General features: G+C 42.9%; 1 pseudogene; it reads right to left on the reverse strand.

Moving 5' to 3' along the window:
* Positions 1 to 22,059: 22,059 nt before the first annotated feature.
* On the reverse strand, positions 22,060 to 23,237 carry LOC118664751 (annotated as a pseudogene).
* Positions 23,238 to 24,229: the final 992 nt, after the last annotated feature.

Here is a 24,229-nt window from a genome sequence, read left to right on the forward strand (position 1 = left end):
AGTAAGTATATAAGTTCTTTGGTTTATCTCTTCTCATCCCCCCCAACCCCACATCAAGATATGTAGAAGTGGCATAATTTGCTGGTCTCCTTCTGGCTGTCAGTGTGCTAGGAGTGCCATTGACCCAAAGGTTGTTATGACTTTGTCAAGTACTGCAGGACCAAAACTGTGACTTTGATGGGCCAAGGAGAGTTCTGTCCCAAAAAAGCCCCCAACCATGAGTCTGCTACAAAACGAGGGAAGTCCCCAAGCAGTTTATAGGGCCCTCCCATCAGGCTCACCATCGTCAACTGCCTGCGAGAGCAGTGACGTCACACATCTAGAATCTGTACTCCTCTTCCATTGCCAGCAATTACTCTCCATCACGCACCCTTTCTGGGGACCTTTGTCTAGAACTTTCTCCTTGTTCACCAAAAAAGTTTAGCTGGTAACAGATCTTGAGAACATGTAGGGGCTGGTAGATTGCCCAAAGCTCTCCTCAAAATCACATATTGACTCTTTCTCTCCTCTCTCTCTCCCTTCCTCCACCCTCACGTGTACTCCTTGGCAATCCCACATTGTGTCACCATCTTCCTGCTCTTGTCCTTCATCATGGGACCTTTCTGCTGAGTGCTGAGCATCTGGAAACAATCTCTCAGAACTGTGTTGACACTTCAGCACTCTTCTGGAAGAGGCAGATTTCTCAGGAAACATTTAAAAGGAGATCAGGTTTCATTGTTTTGAGTTATGGCACATGGAGAGAGGAGCCCAAAGTATTTAAAAGGCTTAGAGAAATCCTAGGGTCAAAGCTTCTTAAATAAAGTTTATAACCTATTTGGAATGAGGCACATGTTGCCTTTTTGGTTCATTTATTTAAAACAGTTGTGTGACATCATTGTTTAGTCACTAGTCTATGTTTATCCCCAAGGCGATCCCTAACCTAATGGTGCTGGCAACCACGAGATGCTGTTTCATATACAACAGGCATCATGGTTGGCTTTGCTCATTTGCAGAACATGCAGTTTTCTCACACAATAGGTTTTTGTTTTAACCAATCAGTGAAATAGAGAGACTTCAGAAGGGAAGTTAAGTTTGGAAAATCACTATCCCTCTTAAAAGACAGAACTATTTAGCTTTTAAAATAGGTTCTCTTTTAGCTTTAATGCATATTATAGTTTTGTTTCTTTTTTAAACTTTTTATTCTGAAATATTTCAAACTTGCAAAAATAGTGTAAAAAATTCCTGTATACACTTCACCCAGATTCACCATTTCTGAGACACCACCACAACATTATCTGATCCATTTGAGAACATGTTTTATATGCCTTTATCTCCAAATATTTTAGTGTACATGTCTTAAGAATAAAGACATTAGATCTAATATAGTACAATTATCAAGATCAGAAAAATTAACATAATGCTATTATCTAATTTTTAGATTGTATTCAAATTTTGTCAATTTTGCCATAAATATCCTTAACAGCATTTTTTTTCCAGCTCCCATAGGATGTAATATGAGGTACTTTCATTGGCATTTACTTCTAAATATGTTACCATTTCTATTGTGAACTCCTCTTTAATGCATGAGTTATTTTAGAAGATTGCTTTACTAGTTTCCAACACATACTGTAATTATTATTCATTTTAAATTTTCATTTTTAATTTAATTGCATTATAGACAGAGAACATGGTCTTCATGATATCCTTTCATAGAGAAAGGATGTCTATATATATAAAAAGCCAGTGATCGGAAAACCATAGCTACTAGAACGACCAGTCGATATGACGCCCACTGCGGCCAGCCTCCTGTGACCCCTTCCCCCAGCCAGCTCCACCCCATCCCGATTGGCCCGCAGCCCCCCCCACCACTGGCCCTGTCCCTGGTCATCCCCCCTACCCCAATAGAGGGTGGGGCTGGCTGGCCAACCTCCTGCAGCCCCTCTTCCTGCCCAGCCCTGTCCCAGATTGGGACCCCCCCCCACCCCGATCAGGGGCAGAGTCAGCCAGCCAACTGCCTGTGGCCCTTCCTCCTGGCCAGCCCCGACCCCGACCAGCCCCCTCCACCCCATCGGCTCACAGCCCCTCCCCCTGACTGGCCCCACCCCCAATGTGCCCCCAACACCCTGATTGGCCTGCGGCCCCTCCCCCCAGTCAGCTCCATCCCTAATCAGCCTCCCCACTCCAATCAGGGGCAGGGCCAGTGGCTACCACCCATGGCCCCTCCCCCTGGTTGGCCCCACCCCTGATCACCCCACACACACAACAATCAGGGGTGGGGCCGGCCAGCCCACCACCAACAGCCCCTCCCCATGGCCAGTCCCGCCCCAAATCAGCCCCCTCACCCCAATTGGGTGTGGGGCTTGCGGGCCAATCGCCCATGGCCCCTCCCCGCTGGCCTGGCCCTGATCAGGCCCTGATTGGGCCCTGATCGGGGTGGGCCAGCTGGCCAACCTCCTGCTGTGTCCTCCACCTGACAGACCTGGCCTCAATCTGCTCTGATTGGGGCCGGGCCGGCCAGACCCTCCATGCACAAATTCGTGCACTGGGCCTCTAGTAAGGGTATAAGAATGTTTCCTTAAATATCTAGTAGATTTGTACAAATCTTTTAAATTCTTGCTACATTTTCATTTTACCTGATCTCAGTAATCTACACTGATTGCAGACTTGCTGGTTGCTCCTTTTCATTCTCTCAGCTTTGGCTCTGTAGTTTTCAGAGCTATTCTGTTAGGTGCATACAGGTTCATGCAAGCTACACCTTGGTTGTTCTATTATTTTGTAGTGCTTTTTGCCTCCAATTCTATTTAGTCTGATATAAATATTGCTGTACCCGTTTTTTTTATTATGACATACTATATCTTTTTTATTCCTTTATATTCAAACTTTCTATTTTGGTTTTATTTTGTATATTCTGTGACACATATAGCTGGAATTTTGTAAAACTCCACTTTGATAACAATTTTTAGTAGATAAATGTAATCCTTTTAAATTTATTGCGATATATTTGAACTCCTTTTTGGGTGGTTTCTCTTTACCATTTGCTTTTCTCTATAAATGTCTCCTTTTCTGCCTTCTACTCATTTAATAAAGTTCCCACTCTGAGACTATTTGGTCAGGAAATAGCTTGAGCCCCCATTGTCTGGACTAAACAATCGGTGCATAGCTCTGGCCCTTGCCATGGGCTCAAGGTTCACCAGCATTCCTGGATCCTTGTTTACACTTCTCTGAGAGTGAAGATAATGGTGACTTTCCACAATAGGCCTCAGAGAGATGGGACATGGTATTCATTTCCCTCTATTTCTTATTGCTGTATAGAGCTTGAATTTTACCCTCTTTAAATTTTTTCAAAGTTAATATGTATTCCTTTAGTAAATGTTATCAATTCTGTTTTGTCATTATTTTTTATATTTTATGCCTTGGTCTCACTTTCCTTCTTAGTGAATAACACATTTTAACATATTTCTAGTGGGCTTTTTGACTGTTATACTTGATAAGAAAATCTACTGTCAATGTAGTTGTCACTTTTTTGTAGCTAATACAATATGTATTTTCTCTCTTGAAATATCTGAGCTCTTCTGGTTAATGTTAGTGCTCTGCTGTCTTACTTCAAGTGCCTAGGAGGCCGGGGCTTCTTTTATTTACTCATCTTAGCACTCAGAAAGCTCCTTAGGTATGAGGACTCTCCTGTCAATCATTAAAAAGTCTCTGCTATTATCTCTCCATATACTGCTTCCCTCCTTTTTTTCTTCAGAACTCCTGTTTTCCAAATTATGTTCCTTACACTGTTTTCTAAAATATTTTTTTATCTTTCTGAGTCTTTGGCTATAGGATTAAATTCCTCAGTGATCTTTTCCAATTTATTAGTTTTCTATGTAATTGTGTTTAGTCTAGAGTTTATCCTATCTACTGAATTTTTAATTCAAATTACCATAATTTTTAGTTGAAGATTTTAAATTGTTTATTTTTATATTCACATAATCTTATTTCATGTATGCCTATTTGTGCTTTAGTTCCTTCTCTTTAAATATTGGAAGATAGTCCTTCACTTTATTTCTTTGAACACTCTAAAAACATACTTATTTTTAAATTATTTTCAGGCTACTATAAAATAATTTTATTTGGAGTAATTTGTTGACTGGTTTTATTAATAATAGAGTCTTTGTGGGGGGCGGGGGGTGGGACTTGGAGTTTGGCGTTGCAGGCTTTTCAAATCTTATTTGGGAAGATTTTTACTCTTTTCTCTCCTACCTCCCCCAAATAGTAGTTTGCAGTTCCCTGACCTAGGCCCAGAACCAGGTGGGGCTCCTGTCTTCTGGTGAGATTGGGGATATGTCTAGGCACTGAGCCAACAGGTAGCTTTACTCGTTTTCTATTCATGAGAATGTAGTCATATCTTCTCACTTCCCCAGGCTCACAGTTTGCCAAAAGCCATGATCCCAAATGAGAAATGATCAGATTCTAGATAAATGTTGAAGGTAGATTAATATCATTTCCTGATACATTTGTTGAGAGCATGGTTATGTCAAGGTTTGGAGACTCAACAACTGAAGGGTGAAGTTGCCATCACCTGAGATGGGGAAAATTGAGGGTGACGTGGATATGGAGGCCAGGGAAAATTGGGAGTGGATTTGAGTTTCTGTTAGACATTCAAATGGAGATATTAAGTAGGCTGTTGGATATATTGGTTTGGAGTTTGTAGAGAGATCTGAGCTGAAGATTTAAATTAGAACTGATTAGAATGTAGATATTTAAATCCATGAGCATGGAGAAGAGCACCACAGGAATGAATATGGATAAACAGGCCCACGGACAGACTCTAAGCATTCTCCAACATTAAGATTTGGGGAAGAATAGGAGGAACCATTAAAAAAGAAACTGAGAGCCCAACTGGCATTGCTCAGTGGTTGAGTATCAACCTATGAACCAGGAGGTCACGATTCGATTCCCAGTCAGGGCACATGCCCAGGTTGTGGACTCCACCCCTTTGGGGTGTGTAGGAGGCAGCCAATTAGTGATTCTCTCTCATCATTGATGTTTCTATTTCTCTCTCCCTCTCCCTTCCTCTCTGAAATCTATATATATGTATTTAAAAGAAGAAACTGAGAAAAGTGGCCAGAGAATAAATTCTACAAAGTTTGCTTAGTAAAATGAGGACTGAGAACTGACCATTGGTTTCAGCAAAGTCAGTAGAGTAGGTGGACAGGAGAATGCCTGATTGGTGTAGTAATACTTGGAAATTTTTTAAAGCCTCTTTTCATGAGCAAGTAAATGTGGGGGTATTATTTACCCCACCAACTCCTGCCTTTGAGAAATATACTGGCTTTCATACCCTGCCTCAGGTGGAATTCCTTTACTTTGCAGAGACCAAACTCCCTGTAGATTTATGGTTTATGGAGATGTTTACGTATGTGCCAGCTCTACAGTTTTTATTTTCTATTTTATTTCTTATTACTATGAGTTTAGAGCATCAACATTGTATCAAAGCATACATTTGTGGAGCCATGTTGTTTGAATTACACTCTTCAAAAACCTGAACGTTTTGGATGGTTTGCTGGTTAACTATTGCTATAGAACAAACAATCCTAAAACTTAGTGGCTTAAAATAGCAACCATTTGTTTAACTCATGAATCTGAAAATCAGCAATTTAGGATGGACCAGCCCTACATTTTCTGGTCTTTGCTGGATTCTTTCATGTATCCATGGTCAGCTACAGGTCAGCTAAGGAGCTCTACTTCTAGGGATTAACTGGCTGTCAGCTAAAGCCAGCAGGGGTGACAGGGTTGACTTGGCCATGTGATCATTCACTATCTAGCAGGCTAGCTCAGGCTCTTTACGTGGTAGCTGCATTGAGTTCTAAGAGAGAAAACAGAAACTCAAAGGTCTCTTAAGGGCTAGGCTTGGAAGTAGTACAATGTTATTTCTGCTATGGATTATTAGTTAAAGCAGGACACATGGTCAGCCCACATTGAAAGGGTGGGAAAATAGATTTTATCTCTTGATTGGGGGAGATGGGAAACCACATTACAAAGAGGCATAAATACAAGGAAGAAAATGATTTGGGCCATTTTTGCAAACAATGTGCTCCAAATAGAGTATGAAATGGACTTCAATTCTGAGATGAATTTAAATCAGATATAAAGAGAAAATAGGTCAACCTAATACTAGTAGTTTTTGAGCATTGCATGTAGTGATAGAGGCTCTGCATCAGATTCAAGACAACCAGTTGAGTATTTGCCATAATCAAGGTATGTGCTGGAAGCCATGGGAGAGTCACAGAGGAACTTCTTCCTGCCTTTCAAATATCTATAACTAAATAAGGAATGCAGGGCAAGCTTCCAGCTCTATAGGCAGAATATTAATGCTATAAGATGACTGGTCAAGGGAATATCTTTGGAATAAGGTAGACTTCAAATGTAGGCTGAAAGGAAAAAGCCATGGGAAGATTAAAGACTCAAAAGAAACAAAGATTACAGGCAGTGGTTGCACTTTGGCCAGCAAGCTTATTTAATTGGTAGAGAGGCCAAATGCTGAGAAATACATCAATCATCAGGAGACAAAGGGAAAAGACTCCAAGTTCTCCAGACTGATTTTTTTTTTTAAGTTAAACCAGAAGGAATTTATTGGTTTTAACTTAAAGAACACTTGTATCGACAAGAATTCTGTCCACCTCAGCAAAGATGGGCCCTAGCTTGTGGTAGCTCTGGCAGATTTTCAGGGTGTTCCCAAGACACCCCTTTCATACCATAGCTATCCAGCTGATGATGTTGTTGGTGCCCAGACCAAATGAGGCCAGAAAGAGAGCCCAGAGGCTGGAGCATTCACCTGTGGGTGTTTAGTCCATGACTTCGGCAGTCCTAATGATTTCTTTTCTGTGGCGCTAGCTTGTTCAATAAATTCTGCAGAACTGAAGGCTGCCACTCAAAATGTCTTTTGGCTACTTTTTCATTTGTCTAAATTACCCAGTGATTTTTTTTCATACTATTAAAATTTGACTAGGATTTTTATTCCCAAAAGTTATTGACTATTCTGGCTAACTCTTAGGTTGAAGGCAGGGATTAGGACTGGTCCTCAATGAGCCTTAAAGGGCCTGAGGACCACAGCCCCCAAGAGAACCATATCTATCCAAGTCATTGCTCCTCACCAAGGCTTTGTTATCTCTGGAAATGACCAGAACTCCACCCACTGGAGCAGAATGAATCTGGCACAGATAACCCAGGTATTCCCATAATGCTTAGTATTTTTTCCCAAGGGTGAGGAGAGACGATACAGAGATTATTCAATCATCCCAATACAAAAACTAGTGCACATTTCTGGAAATATGTAGCAAATATTTAATAACTGTCATTTATGCTCCATCTCTGAAATGAATTCAATTCAACACTGCATTATGAGTATGAATTTGGGTTACATGAAAGATTCTATTCTAGACTCAGGAAGAGTAAAGAGGTGGAAACAAATAGATTTGAGTGTGACTCTGTGCTGGAAACTATGCTTTACTTTTACTCATTTACCAACCACATCAAATCAATGCCCCTGTCCTTTCAGTTTTGACTCTAATATTTCTATGATCCAATCCCTTCTCTGCATCCCCATCGCCACACTTTAATGCACAACCTCATCATCTTTCAGTAGAATTATTGTAATAGTCTCTGTTATGGACTGAATTGTGTCCCCCCCCCCCAAAAAAAATTCATATGTTGAAGTCATACCTCCAGTACCTCGGAAGGTGACCATATTTTTAAAAATATCTTTATTTCAGAGAGGAAGGGAGAGGGAGAGAGAGATAGAAACATCAATGATGAGAATCATTGATTGGCAGCTGCATACCCCACACTGGGGATCAAGCACAGCCCGGGCATATGCCCTGACCAGGAATCAATCCGTGACCTCCTGGTTCATGGATTGATGCTCAACCACTGAGCCATGCCAGCTGGGCAGAATGTGACCGTATTTTAAGAGAGGGCACTCAAAGAGGTAATTAAGGTAAAATGATGTCATGTGAGTAGTACCTAATCCAATATGATTGGTGTCATTATAAGAAGAGGAGATTAGGACACACATGCAGAGGGAAGACTACATGAAGACAAAGGGAAAAGATGGACATTTACAAGTCAAGGGTAGGGCTTCAGAAGAAACAATCCTGCCAACACCTTTATCTCAGACTTCTATCCTACAGAATTGTGAGAAAATAAATTTCTATTTTTTAAGTTACTCAGTCTGTGGCACTTCGTTATGGCAGCCTGAGCAAACTAATATAGGCTCTTATCTGGGCTCCTCGCTTCCAGCCTTGCCCCTTTCACATTAATACTTCTAAAAGTGCAATTGTTAGCAGAGAAATGCATGAATAGCCTTTCTCCATTGCTGGTGGAAGTGGGGCTCTTGGGGTACTGCTGGAATCAACATTTCTGGAGGCCCCCCACAGGAAGATGAGATTTGATAGAAAGCTTCATTTGCATGAAATTGCATCTGTTGGTTTGTAAAGTCCCATTTCCCTTAAACCAGTCTTGGAATAGGTGAAGTTGGGGATTCAGCAGAGCTAGAAGCAAAACCAGTGTCTAGAGTTTCCATTCCATTGTGTGTGAGGTTCACATGGCAGTGGGCCATGTGGGCAAATGTAGCAGCATGAGAGCCATATAAGCCAGGAGTGCAAACCAAGAGAAAGAACTCCTTTGTTTAGGAGCTTATGTATCTCAAATTTCCCACATTTGCAGTGGCCACATCTACTCTGGCCAATGACCTGTTCCCAGGTATGACTGACAGACAAGTACCTTCCCTATTTCACTCAGACTTTACTGGGCATGCGCCTAAATTGCAGCTTTCTGGCAAAGCTGCACACATAGCATGCCTATAAAATTTGGCCTTCCTCTTTTTCTTTCCTTTTATTCATAACTAAGTTTATTACAATGGTGTGAGAATTATCCATCTCAATCACTACTTCAACTCTTGTCATTTGCCTGTTTAAAACCCTTCAGTATTGCCCTACCTCTCACTGTAGTATTTTCCACACTAAGCTTTCTGGAACATGACTTCTGTAAGATGTCCCCAGTTATGTAAGTTTGGGAACTCTGCAAGTCTCCTACTTGAGGGGTGGGGAGCATGTCACAATGTACATTTGGATTTACATTTGCTCATTAAAGTCTTGAAGATGTTTTGTAGTTAAAAAACCAACAACACCTGGTTAATTGGGCTTAACCCAAAGTTTGCCAAATTTATTTGACTATGGAGTTGTCTTAGTGTAATACACATTATACCCACTGCAGCTGTGTTCTGGCACACAAACCAGGAAAGGCTGCCCCCCACAATCGAGTCCACATACTCTGGCATGACCTGCAGGTTAAGAGTCGCCAGATTTGGCAAACAAAAATACAGGATGCCTAGTTGAATTTGGATTTTAGATAAGCCTAAAAAATAATTTGTTGTTTGCCCGAAATTCAAATTAATTGGGTGTCCTGTATTTTATCTGGCAACCCTATACAGCATGGGTGAGGAACCTTTTTTCTGCCAAGGGCCACCTGGATATTTATAACATCATTTGCGGGCCATACAAAATTATCAACTTAAAAATTAGCCTGTTATATTTGGTCAAACAATTAATTCACCCCTAATGCTGTGGCAGGGCCAGACCAAATGATTTCTAGGCCTTATATGGCCTGCAGGCAGGACATTCCCCACCCCTGCTATACAGGGTGCTTTGTGATTCATAATATGGTGAACACACTGAACCAAAATGAATTTGATAAGATTTTTTCCCCCCAATTAACAAAGCAAGAAAAGATCAAGTCAAGGTTGATTCTTGGCTTTCAATTGGAATACTTTAATTTGCCACTCATCCTCATTTATTTAAAGCAGTCTCTTCATCCCCACTAGAGATTAGTATCATCTCAGAATATTTTAAGTATATTTTTATTGATGTCAAATTAAGAGAGAGGGAGAGAAAGAGAAAAACATCAGTGATGAGAGAGAATCATTGATTGGCTGCCTCTTGCACGTCCCCTACTGGGGGCCGAGCCCACAACCCAGGCATGTGCCCTGACCGGAACTGAACCTGGGACCCTTCAGTCAGAAGGCTGACAGTCTATCCACTGAGCCAAACTGTCCAGGGCCTCAGAAACTTTTTAAAATCCCATACCCCATCTTAAAACAAGAGACTTAGAACTAGTGGACTGCTGAATGGGGAGCTTGAAAGTCAGGGCATGAGTGAGGAAAGTGAGGCATGTAGGGAGCAAGATTTAAGGAGGCCCCTCACTCTCAGGACTGACCCTCCACTTGCACAGCCCTGAGAGAGAGATCCTCCTTAAATCTTGTGTCCTGAACACCTGCTGGCCTCCCCCAGTCAGGCCCTGTCAAAAGACTTACACGCACAGGATTGTGGAGAAGAGCTCGCAGGGGATTTCTGAACACCTCTGGATCTCATCTCTGCATTCTGTTGCTTTACAAGGAAATGTCAACCTTTTCCAGCTTTGGACACGAACTCTAGCCCGTAAGCGTTGAGTCAGGAGAGGCTTTGCCAGGCCAGGTCTTCCTGAAACGTCAGCTTGCAGCTGGCTCATTTCCTCTACAAGGCCACTCAAAAAAACGACAAAATGCTTGGGCTCCTCATTCTTTTATGGCTGGTGGTAGCTTCTATTTCATATTCAAGGATGGTTTTAACTTTCTGAATACATAACAAAAGTATATGCTTCACTTTTCTCTCCAAGGTTTTGTAGATTCTCATCCTTACTCTCTCTCCTCCTCCTCCCCTCTGCTTTCCACAACTTTCTTGCCAGGATTTCATACCCTTGTCACTGGCAGTGTGGTCAGAGGACTCACCATTAATCCTCACTGGAGGCCGTGACGAGAATAGCTCGCCCAGGAATATCCAAGGCCATCCTTGGGAGGCCGCTCCTTGAACAGTGTCTTCCTTCCCTGGCCTCGAAATTCCATGATGTCATTAGCATCCTGACCCTGTTTCACTGGTAATGGCTGATGGCCAGACCATAACTGCTCTCTCCTAGAGACTCATCAAGTTTTAAAACACTAGGGAAAGAAACTTTGTAATTTTCCAGTGCTGAAAAAGGATGGTAGTGGCTGATGGGAGCTCCCAGCACAGCCAAAATTAGCTTCTTTCTATTGTGATAATTGAATGATTTTTAATGAAGTTCTTCCTATAATTGGATTCAAAAAGTACCTCCTCCGAGGAAAATTTGGAAGAGAAAAAATAGGGAAAGGGTCAGCTAGGGCAACGTTTGCAGCAATTTCCTGGCAATATCAAGATCATGAAATCGTCTGGGTGTGTCTCACTTGGCTTAAGAGCCATGTCTCTGTAAAGTTTCACAAAAATGGAATTTTAAAAAAATTAAATCACTATTATGTGCACAGGGAAAGATTGCTAAATAAAGGAAACCTGGAGTGCTATACTTTATAAAGTGGACTATCTTTATATAGGGTACAGTATCCCTCCCATGTACTAGTACACACATTGATTGTTTTCCTTTTTTTCTAAATTTGAAGTTTTACAGGATTTTCATGAAGTATGCATGCTTCTTAGTCACAATGAGGTCTCAGCTGTTCTCAGTTTTTCATGATGTTCTCTTGGGAGAATGGGTAGCTGTCAAGTTCTGTGGGGACATTTGAGCTGAGAAAACCACCCCTGGGAGTAAGCTAACCCAGAATCCTTTTTGCCTACCTCCAGAATGACACTGGCTCTGGGGTACCCAGATTTCAATGACTGGATATGGGAAGTGTTGATGGGGAATATACTGGGGCTAAATGTTGACGAATGCAGCAAGACAAGCAGTGTGGCATAGGAGACAGAACAATGAGCTGTGTGGCCAGATTGCTCTGATTCTCTCTGTCCCTTAGCTCGGTTACCCCCTGAACCTCTGTATCCTCATCTGTAGAAAGGGATGATTCGAATAGTACCTACCTGAGGGTAGCACCTGGCATATATTAAGTGCTCCAAAAGTGAAAGCTATTTTTAACTTCCTTGGCTAGCTAGCTCCATTAGGGTAGGAGGGAAAATATCAAAAAAAGGTCAAAGATGCTAATGTCTGTATGCTGAGGGCTGGTCGATGCCAGATACATGCTGAATACTTTCATTTATTTAATACTTACGTCACACAAACAGTACCACCAATATTATCCCTATTTCCCAGTAGAAACTAAAGCTCAGAGAGGTTAAGCAATTTTTCTGATATCACACAGCAGATAAGTGACAAAGCAGCTATCTGTGGCCAGTGCTGTTGCTCTTTCCACTCTTTTCGGGCCTGAGAAGATCAAAGCCTGAAAGTGACTTTTCAAAGATGAAGGCATAAGGCCTGGAAAGTATTTGGATTTAGAAGTAAAATTGGGTCTGGGAACTATATCAAGATTTATTGAGGATCTACAGTGTGCTGAAGGCACTCCAGGCACAGTTAAATAAAGGCCTTGCCCGTGGCCTCAAAGTCCAGTGGGGGAGACAGTCCTGTAAGAATGGATCCTTAAGCAAAAAACAAAAACAAAACACAAAACCAACTTTATCTGCAGAAGGCTTTAAGGGAGATGACATTTGAGGGCTTTCAAGCATTATCTCATTTAATCTTCTTATACTTGGGGAGAAGGGCAATAGTATTACCCTGGGACAGGGACACTAGCCCCTTTCTTACTTACTAGGAGAACCTGGCTTGCCTTGGGGAGGCCATATGGCCAGCTCCAAGTCTACATTTTCCAGACTCCCTTGCTGGCAACGATGGCCCATGAAATGGAAGCAGAGGTCATTGGGTTCAGACTTCCATAAAAGCTTCTGAAAAGGGTATGGCCTGCCTCCTGGGCTTTTTCTTATCTTTTCTCCTTTGTCCTGCTTCCTGCCTAGAGGGTAGATAGATGGCTAAGATGCCAGACCCAACTTGGGACCTTGAGAAGGGAGGCTGTGAGCTAAAGGTGATAGGGCAGAAGGACAGAAGGAGCCTGGGTTCCTGATGACCATGACTCACTGTACCAGCCTCAGGCTGCCTCCCTGCAGACACTTGTTTGTTAAGGGGAGGCAAAACAAACTTCTATCTTAATTAAGCCTCTGTTATTTCTGGTTATTGTTATTCGAATCTGACCCAGTCCCTAACTGGCAGTCGGCCCCAAGGTTATGGTGCTGGGATCTAAACTCAAGCAGCATGACTTTCCAAGCCACATTCTTAACCACTGCCCTAGGCTGTTGGGACAAGCCTGCGGCCCAGCTGTAACCCAAGAGCCTAGCGAATTTCCTTGAAATTTTAATCCCTTTTTGTCAACTGTTTGGCCCTGGCATCAGGCACTCGTACTCAGGAGCACTCGATAGTGCATGTTGAAAGAATATGACAGAGAGCTGCTCTCCACCATTTCCCACAGGAACTGTGTTTCCCAGCGGCTGGAGAATGGTCCCTGCTTCTCAGCCGTCCCCAGGCCAATGTCAGCATGAGCTCGTGAGAAACCTGCAGGGCTTTGAGATAGTAACAAAAGGAAGGAGTAAATTAAATGTGTCTGATAAAAATTTAAACAAAGATACACATAAAACCTCATTTAATTAATAATTCTTTTCATGATGAAGCAAAATTGTATATTTTTGTACGAAAGACTAAAACAATTTAAATGGGATGAAAGGAAGAGTTGCTATCCCAACTCCTTTTTAAAAATTTTTATATTTATATTTTTTTTACTGATTGCAAAAATAAATGACTGTGAAAAGTTGAAAATAAAAGTCCTCTCCTGCTATATAACAAATTGGTAAATATCCTTTCAACTCTTTTTCTGTACCTAAAAACTAAAAACATATTAAATATGTAGGGCTATAAAAATGAGCTCATGATGTATATATTATTTAGCAACCTTTCCTATTTTTTTAACTTAACATCATATCTTGGACATTTCCTCATATCTTACATTTCGATTAACCTGGTTCTATTTAAGGCAGCAGAGTATCCTTTATCTCAACTCTCCCCTTTTCTGTTGACTTTGTGCTGTAAAGTGTCATCAGCTGTCTACTTGAGGTGTCTATTGGAGCTTAGCTCTCACCCCTAACTGGAGCGACCTGGGCCCTGGAATAGTCAGAGAGACTGGAAAACATCCCGTTTGAGGGAGAAGAATATTCCAGAATGAATACCTTGTGGCTACAAAGCCATAAAGTCTTGAGCTAGGAACTAACAACTTGGGCTGGTCAGGATCCTATATAATAAAAGCTTAGTATGCAAATTGTCCTCCTACTGGAGTTCTTCCGGGAGTTCGACCAGGGGGCAGGCCAACTGAGGGAAGGGAGGGAGGCCCTGGCCAGCAGCCAGCAACCGCTAGGGACCCTACCAGTGCAAGATTTTTGTGCACTGGGCCTCTAGTAGTCTATAAGCTTCTAGGATTCCTGAAAATGGCTTTCTCAAACACATTTCTGGCAGCTGCCGTCACTGGCGCTGGCCTGGGGGTGGGACAGGGTGATGATCTCATTCTACAACCCCACAAAAAAAATTGTCTCCTGAGCATTGAGAGCCTGAGAGGTGCCAGACACTCACCCCTCCTGTCTTGGGCAGTGGGGAGAAAGTGGTCAAAAAAGAAGGTCAGCAGGTCTAGCCTCTGCGCTGGGGAGTTCAGGCTCCGGGTTGGGAGATGAATGGTGTGAATCTCACTCCTACCACCCCACCCAAGTCAAACATATCACTGTCCACATGGTTATCCCAAACCCATAAATCAACCTAGTCAGCTACTATAACTGAGCTTGCTTGGTAAACGTTGAGACTCTAAGCTGGGTAGCCAGCTGGGCTCAACCAAGAAGACTTTGGGGAAGAGGTGAGTCAATCATCAAACAGGGCTTGAAGGAGGAAAGGAAGCCCAGAGGTCAGAGCCCAGGGGGCACAGAGCGTATGCCTGTGGGGAGGTACAGGCTGTGGCTGTGGCTATAGGGGTAGGGTGGTAGAGAGGAAATCAACAGGGGATTTGTTCAGGCACAGAGGAGAGTGTAAGGGGGACTGGAACAAACAGGGAATGGAGCAGAAAGCGGAGAGGCTTTCGAACCTGTGTGGAGGAGATTTCCTTGGATAGATTGACAACACAGAGCAGCTGTGCCTTGGGTGGGGCATCCCTGACGATAGCCAGGAAGGCCACAGCTGCACCTGCTGGTCCCTTCCTGCCATGCGCCTACAAGGAAGCAGCTCCACCAGGAACCGCACCAGCCCCTCTCTTCTACAAGTTGGGTAATACGCACCTGGTACACATCTGGTATTCTTTCACTGGCAAAGTGGTTTGGGATTTTCTAGCTGGCCAGCTGGACCAACTAACATTTCTCCCTCCAAGATGGTAAGACAGCTGGGCCTGCCTTCCAGTCCAGAGTGTCCATTCCCTCCAGCCAGACACCACCAGGATCACCAGAGTTGAACGACGTCAGATCTACCGACTAGTTTGCATGAGGGGTAACACACACCACTGGGAGCCATGGGCATCTCAGTAGGAGAATATGCCAGAGAACTTGGAGCATTTAGGCCTGGGTTAGGGGGTTTTGGGGAGAGTTCAAAGAAGGGGTCTTTGCTTCGTATTGGAGGTTATCAGGAGTCAGGGGTAATTGCATGATTGGGTATCTTAATCATTCTTACCCGGAAGGCAAGGAGGAATGAGATGAGGTAAAGCTATAATCAGTAAAGAAATAGCAGGAAAAGGTCATCTTTGGTCATTTTTTTGTGGTTTGGAAAATGTCCTTATTTTTGTCTGGGTCCCTGCATGACTGTGGAGTAATCTTTTTGTATTTGTTTTGCCTTATCTCGGTCACAGAGCAGGCTTGTCTGATGTTGATGTTCTATGGAAATATTTATATTCAACAGGAGAACACCATGGCCCAGCTGTGAGCGCCAGGCTAGATTCTGGCCCTAGGGGACTGCTTTTCTCTTTCTCAATAAGAACCAAGGCCTGTGTGTGAAGGCAGCCAGGGACTCTGGAAAGAAAGGAGAATTCTGAGGGCTCGCAACACTCATTTCTCAGCAGAAACGCCTCCTGGAGGGCTGGTTGGAGAAGAGGCTTGGGGAAGCGGGGCGCTCTTGTTTCAAGGCTGCTTCTGGTCTGTCCTCTCAACCAACAAATACTTATTGACTAGGCCCTAGTCAATACACTCAGGCACTTGGGATAGAGCGATGAGCTGGAATGCGTGCGTTAGTGGAGGGCCCAGACAATATGAGTGATGGGTAAAGAGGATAGTCTCAGGTAGTGATGGGTGTGATAAAGGAAAGTAGAGAATGGCTGGGGAGGGGGGACACTTTGGAGAGGTGGTCAGACACATTCCGAAGAGGTGACGAGGAGGCGCCCTGTGAAGTTATAGGGTGATAGCATTTCAAGTGGAGGAAACAGAAAGTGCCAAGGCTTCCAAGAATAGGAAGAAGGTACGTGTCTCGGCAGTGTTGTGAGTGGGAGTGGGGTGGGTTCAGAAGAGGCCAGAGAGATAGGCTGGGCCAGGGAATTTGGGTTTTATCATCCATGTCCTGGAAGCACTGGAAGACTTTACAGAGGGCCACAAAACCTCACATCTCCCCCTGAGAGAGCAGAGGTTTGCAGCATAGTCACCTCTCTCCACATCCTAAGGCCGTTCTCTTGCCTGTCACAACTCTTCTCTCCAGGCCCGGGGTCTGGAATATGCCAGAAATAGTCTGATTTCTTTATCTGCTGAAGTCAATCACTGTTGAGAGGAATGTATTTGTTTCCTATTGCTGCTGTAACAAATGACCACAATTTAGTAGCTTAAAACAACACAAATGTATTATAGTTCTGGGGGTCAGAATACCTCAAAACAAGGCATTGGCAGGGCTGTGTTTCTTGTGGAAGTGTCTATCTCCTGGCGGCCACCTGCATTTCTTGGCTTGTGGCCCCTTCCTCTAACTACAAAACTGGCAGCAGAGCATCTGCAAATCTCTCTCTGTCTCCGCTTATGACCTCTGCTTCCATCATCACATCCTGTTCTCTCACTCTGACCCTCCTCGCTTCCTCTTATAAGGACCCTTGTGATTATACTGGGCCCATCCGCATAATTCAGTATCACTTACCTGTAAAAATGGGAAGAATATTTGCCCATTAATTCAGGAAATTATTGTATTACAAGAATTAATGTGGTATGTTTGCAAAAATAAAAATGTCATAAAATACAAGGTATACTTATAAAGTATTCTAAAACCTCTGAGACATGCATACAAAAGGGGTATTATATCTTCATATAAAATGATGGAATTTAAAGACCTGGGTTTGAGACTTGCTCTCCACAGTACTCACTCTGTTACCTGGGACAAGCCACTTAACATTTTTTAGTCCCATTGTGTGTAAGTTTGGAAAATCTTATCTTCTCAGAACAGTCACTGTTATGGAGTTGAAATCAGGTAACATAGGCACTGGTGCTTTGTGAAATGCTACACAAATGTTCTTTGTTAAATATTTCATAGACAGCCTGGCTGGTTTGGCTCACTGGATAGAGCGTCGGCCTGGGGACTGAAGGGTCCCAGGTTCGATTCTGGTCAAGGGCATGTACCTTGGTTGCGGGCACACCCCCAGTGAGGGATGTGCAGGAGGTGGCTGATCGATGCTTCTCTCTCGTCAATGTTTCTAACTCTTTATCCCTCTCCCTTCCTCTCTGTAAAAAATCAATAAAATATATTTTTTTAAAAAATAAAATATTTCATAGACAGGCACCCAAGTACTTTTTCCTGATGCACAATGAAACCAGCAATAGGGTGGTGCCTATCAGACTAATGCCAATAGGACTAGAATCTGCACTGTACGGAATGGATGAGAAATAAAGAGGACATGGCCAGCAAAGGACCTCTCATTCCCTCTCCGCTCAGCTACTGAGGGGCAAAGGGCACCAGAAAGAAACTGTAGCATCTAAAAGAAAAATGCAAAATATACCTATTGAGCATCCAGAATCTTCCTGCAATGAAGAGGTTTAGGTCCAGGCTGGCTTTCTCCAGAAGAATCGTCTTTGGGAATTGCCTTATTCACTCAGCGCCTATTCTGTAACCACGTGCATAGTAATCATACAGAAATAGGCATGAAATACATGCTTTCTGAGTGTGGCCTATAAACCCGCAGATCTATTCATTTATTCAGCATGTCATTAAAGCACTGAATTACATGATATACACTGTCCTTGGTGTTGGGGCACAGTGGGAGGTAAAGAAAGAAAACTTCCCTGCCCTCTTGGAGCTAATAAGGTGAAGAGATGGACAGTTAATTGTTACAGATGCTACCAGGCGATGGGAAGACAAGAAAAGCCAGGCACTTGGAAGATCAGGAAATGCACCGGTTCTGTGACTCAGCGGAATCAGTTTCCCAAATTTGAGCACCAAATGTGGAGCTGGGGGGGGGGGTCCCCTTTTACCCCCTTAGTTTCTTTGTCTCCCAAATATGGACCAGGCTTCCGGACTTTTCATGGGCTTTTGCAGCCCCTGTGATGGTTATAAGGGGGGAAGTGAGATGGCAACCAAGACCCCATCTGGTGCCGGCAGTCAGACCCCGTTGTGGGGCTGTGTACAGTTGTAGCTCCTGTACAGTTTGTAGCTCCTGTTAAGATAAGCATTCAGGGAAACAGGTTTTGCAAGGCTAGCTAGGACATAAGCGGAAAGGGGGTTGGGGCTCGTAAGCATATGCATTGGAATGCAGGTTGGCTGCCTTCACATAATCAAACAATTCCACAAATGAATATAAAATCATAGCCCAAACCACTCAAAGGCAAGGTTCATGGTGCTGTGAGAGTTTACCACAGGCATCCTAACTTGGCCTCTGAAAACAAACAACTGAGCTGAGATCTGAGGAAAAAGGAGGAGGGAAGAGCTTTCCAGGCTAAGGGAACAGCATGTGCAAAGGCAAAGATGAAGCATGGGATGTTTGAAGAGAAGGCCAGTGTGGCCAGAATCTGCCAATAAAGGGAATTTGTCAAAATATAGACTGGAGAGGTGGGCAGGGTAGTTCTAGCAGTAAGGGTCATTATGTGAGCAGGCCCAGTGGCCGACACAGTCAGGACACAGTGTTTTATCCAGTCCCAGGTTTCATTTTGGCTTTAAGGTTCCTAAGAGAATCCTATCATTGCATGTTCGCAATCTAAAAAATCCTTTAAATACGTAATAACTGGTTACATTATGCAATTCTCACTAGGATAATAGGCACATTAAGTCACCTTGTGTGGGACATGAAGGGTGCCCAGGCTGGTCTTAGGTGTTCATATCATGCCCTGCAGCCTGGCTCCAAGACAGACCAGACCAGATGCTAAGGAAGGTCACCAAAGGCAACTCTTGCCTCTCTCCAGTGCTTTCCTGAGCACCTCACACAGTGAGCACATTTGACTCCCACAAAGTGGCTGTGAAACAGAGCATTTGAACAGTGGGGAAGAGGTCCACAGGGACAGAGGGGACACTTGAGACCACACTCACTATTTCTTGATAAAAATGGTTTTTCCCACAGACCAGTACTGAGTCACCTACATATTCTCTCTCTTTCCCTTAAAATTATAGAACTCTAGAATTTTTAAAGTTGAAGGGAACCTTGAACATCAGCCAACTTGTTCAATTCTCTCATTTGGAAATTGCAGAAAGTTTGAAAATGTTGAGGAGCAATAATATTTTTTAAAAAGACTAAACATGTTATTTTCCACTAAAGGAAGAGAGAAGCTATTATTCCGGTCCTTCCCAGTGACTCGCGGCTGGCTCTTACCGCATGTAAGGTAATGGAAGGACTGTTCCCGTCACTAGCTGTGACGTCAGAAGGCAGATCACATTCCTCAGATACCCTCCACTTTCTCACTAGGAAGTAAAAATGTAAAGTGACCACAGCTAATGATAACAAATTCTTCTTACATCATATCCCAACGCATACACACACACACTTAAAATAAAAGTTCCAAGAATCTGTATTTATTCTTACTAGCGTAATCTACACTTTTCTATTCGACTTTTTACAAACAGCTTTTTGCAGTCCACTGAAGTGATTTTGCTACCCACTACAATGTGAAAGCCCCAGGTTGACAAACATGGACAGGATACCCTCTGAGGCCTTCCAGCCCAGTTCTCTGACCTCCCTGGGGACTCCCAGAGCCCGTGGCGCTTTCTTTTTAGTAAAGCAGCTGCCTAGCCCTCCCCTCACCTGGCAGCTGCAGGGTGACTTAGAGGTTGGCACACTCTATCAGGCCTTCAGCCTCACAAATGGGCACTGGTCTTGTGTCACTGTGTCCCTGGGTAAACAAAGCACGGACATGGACTTCCTTCTGATTGTAATTGGACAACCAATGGGTCTGGGCTGCTAATTAGGCAGAGCCAGGGTTGACTCATATATGAGCGTCTATTCCAATACTGCCAGCAGTATGGGAGAGCAGCAAGTCATCCACAAAAATCTGCTCTGCACCCCACCATAAGCCAGCTGCTTGTATTGGGTAGGAGGACAACGATTATATGGGGAAGGGTATGCCAAATGGGCAGTTTACAGGTAATGGGGGCTGGATATTTGTGGGTATGCAAAGGCTGGGAGTTGAAGGGCTAGTGATATGCAAAGGGCTGGGGATCTGCAAATGCCTGGTGGCTCTGGTTTCTGCAACAGGGTTGTTAATCTTTCCATGATAATAGGCAGCTCCGGATGAGGAGGATGGGCTGCATTTCCAGGTGAGCTCCCACGCCCTGAGTGAAACTGCCAGCCAGGTTAAAATGTGCCTTCTTTAATCAGAATGAAACAATCACGGTTAACAGAGCATGATTAATATTTCTTACAATTATAGCTGGTCCCCAGCATTCCATTTATGCCCCTATCATGATCAGAGTCAGCCTAGACTAGGTGGGGAAAGATCCATGTTCAGAGACAAACTGCAGAATTAGGAACTTTGCCTGTTCCACACCCTAGACACCACATATACACACCACATACTTTCCCCATGAACACATACCACACATAGTTGTCCACACATACTCACCACATACATGCACACAGACCCCCCACACTTTACATACACATACATGTGTACCCACACACATACACACTCACCACGCACTATATCCCACGCAACACAAATATACACACATATTCCACACATACCACAAATATGTACATATACACACACTAAACACATATGTGTATATACAATACATCAAGAGACTCTTGAGAGCCCCCAGAACTCCTCAGTTATAAAGCAAGGAATCTTACACTTGAAGGTCTATGAATCAGAAGGAAATAGTTACTCTATAATAGTTTTTCACTATTCACTCACTAGCATAGAGTTAAAAAGAGTATTTTCAACAGTTTAAAAAATGCATAAAAATACACTGGCGCTTCAACAATAACATCACCAAAGCACTTAATAAAATAACATAACTATGATATTTCAATTATATATTTTTCAAATTAAATTTGTACTTTGAGTGCTTATTTATCTCATATTGTTCATTTGCCTGCTAATTTGTAATAGCTTAATACTAAACATTTAATGTTTATATCTTTAATAACTTACGTATTTGCTTAATGTGTTGAAACAGGTTTGTAAATGTGTGCTTTTGAAACATATTGTTTCACTGATGTTTCAAATGGAATATTTAAAAATATAATAACAGTACCCATGCCAGGATCTCAGCATTAAGTGCAGCAAATCACGACATCCCAGCATTTCCATTTTGCCTTGGAATTGGCAGCCCCTGCAGGGAGTGGAGACAAGACTTGTTCCCATGCCCCTTGGTGAGTCTGAAGTTGCTTTCAGCACCCAGCTCAGTACGTGGCACCTGGGAAACTCTCAGGAAATGTCTGGTGAGAAAATGACTGAAAAGGAAGCAAGGGGTGGTAGGGAGAGAAGGGAAAGAAGAAAGAAGAGAGAGGGAAAGGTCCAAGAAGAAACGGAGGAAGTGAGGCTGCAGTGGGGTGGGTAACGAAAGTGAGTGAGCGAGACAGAAGGAACAAGTGTTATGTGGCCTCTGCCTGAGACGTCTTTTCTTGGTGGAAAATGGAAATCAAAGACCATCTCCATGACATATCTTGTTCAAAATAGTATTTCTGGAACCCACCCGGTGAAGTGGCAATTTTGTTGGAAGTTCACTGGAAAATTCAGCTTCTCACCTGCAATAGAGGAAGCAAATCTTGCTGAAACAGCTGACAGACAGACACACAGTTGCTTAGTCTTGCACATTACTCCTGTGTGCACTTTGCTATGGTAACAAAAGCCATGTCATGGAAATATCTGCATCCCTCATCTACCATTGTTTTCTTTTTATCTCTAAGGGTCGTACGTCAGTTTGGGAAGCAGGGTTATGGTTTTATTGTTTCTCCAATAATAGAAATAATAAGTGATCATTATTTTTGAATAATCAGAAAATACAGATAGCCATAAACAAGAAAGTAAAGATTCCCTATTATTTGAAACATCCAGAAATGATAGCGATTAACATTTGGTGTTCTGATTTTATGTTTTAATATAAACATTTAGAAAAAAAAGTACATAGAGATAATCATGCTATACATTCCATTACATAATCTTTTTAAAAAAAAAAAACCTGGGTTTAAGAGACAGAAACATATGCTGTGAATTTACTATCCCATGAAGACAGAGCATTTGGGTAGTTCTCATTCTCAGAAATCCCAAGGTGAGAGAAAAAAAAAATCAGTGTACATATATTCATACAAGGAATTTTACCTATTGTGCACAGAGGTTATATGGCTACCCAACAGGTCCTGGGCTCCATTAACACTGTCCACTTCACAACTCTAGCTCCAGTTCTTAGAGATGAAGGGATCCAAAGGCCTATGATCATGGGCACTGATGAGGCTACACACTCTTTGGCCCCAGTTAAATCCCTGGTGTTTGAGGTGTGTGGGAGCTGTGGATGCTTGCTTGCCGGTCCTGCCGCAGCCCACGAAGTAGCTGGTTTAGACATGTAAGGCGGCTGTCTCTGCGAGGCAGGGGCAGGGTGGGAGGCAGTTACCTTTATACTCCATCACTGCCATCTTGGCCCGATCCTGCTTATTCCGATTTGGGATCTGCAGCATTCTCGTGTAGCCCCCATTCTGACCTCGGTGCCGAGGGGCCAGCACTTGAACCAGCTTTGGGATCAAGTCCTTCTGTGTGAGCCGGAAGTCAGCCAGGCGCGTGGCTCTTTCCTTGGCGTTTCCCAGCTTTCCATAGTCGATGAGCTTCTCAGCGTTACTCCTCGTCTCGTCCACGCGCGCCCAGGATGCCTCTATGTCGCACTGGTCCCGTAAGCAAGTTCCGCAGCAGGTGGATGCGGGCCTGGGGACCAAGGCCCAGGCGGCGGAATACGCGGCCATGGGGGATGGCGGCGGCGACCGAAAACCGCATATTACCCGCTACTCCCCAAACCCCATTACATAATCTTTTGTTTTACTTAATATGTTGAGGACATCTCTGTCCATCTTCTTGCGTTATTACATAACTTCCTGTTCCCCTAACTGGCAAATATTTAGGTTTGCCAATTTTTTTTATAATTTTTTTTTCTTTTTTAATGATTTCAGAGAGGAAAGCAGAGGGAGAGAGGGAAAGAAACATCAATGAAGAGAGAGAATCATTGATCAGCTGCCTCCTGCACGCCCCACACTGGGGATGGAGCCTGCAACCCAGGCATGTGCCCTGACCGGGAATTGAACCATGACCTCCTGGTTCATAGGTGGACGCTCAAACACTGAACCATGCTGGCCAGGCTAGGTTTCCCAATCTTTTGTTTTGCTAAATGACACACTAAAGAAACTTCTTGTACAGGCATTTCTGTGCATTTATCCTGTTAATTCCTTAGGATAAATTCTTAGAAGTGAACAATTAAATGTCAGTATACACATTTTAAAATGCTATATCAATTTGCCAAATTGCCCTCCAGAAAGTTTGAACTAATTTATATTCTCTTTAAAGTGTATGAAAGTAGCTATTATCTCACACCCTCATCAACACTAGTTATTATCATTCTTTTCAAATATTTCCAGTTTTATAGGTTAAAAGGTATTTTTATTTTAATTGGCATTTCACTTATTACTAGTGAGGTAAAACATTTTTCATGTTTATTGGCCATTTGTATTTCTCCTTTTTAATGTAGCTTGCTTAACCATGCTTCAACTGTATTTTCTAATGTTTTTTTAAATCTTTTCAGTGATTTCTAAGAGTTACTCATAATTCAAAAATATATGTTGTGAATTCTTTTAAAAGTTTTTTATAACTTCAAGTATGTAGTTTAGACATTTTTCTTTTGTTTTAAGTAGCCAATATATCAATCACTTTCTTGTTTTGTTTTTTTGTTTGTTTGTTTTACAGAGAGGAAGGGAGAGGGATAGAGAGTTAGAAAT

This window comes from Myotis myotis, unplaced genomic scaffold, assembly GCF_014108235.1.
Source record: "Myotis myotis isolate mMyoMyo1 unplaced genomic scaffold, mMyoMyo1.p scaffold_m19_p_1, whole genome shotgun sequence".
Lineage (NCBI taxonomy): Eukaryota > Metazoa > Chordata > Mammalia > Chiroptera > Vespertilionidae > Myotis > Myotis myotis.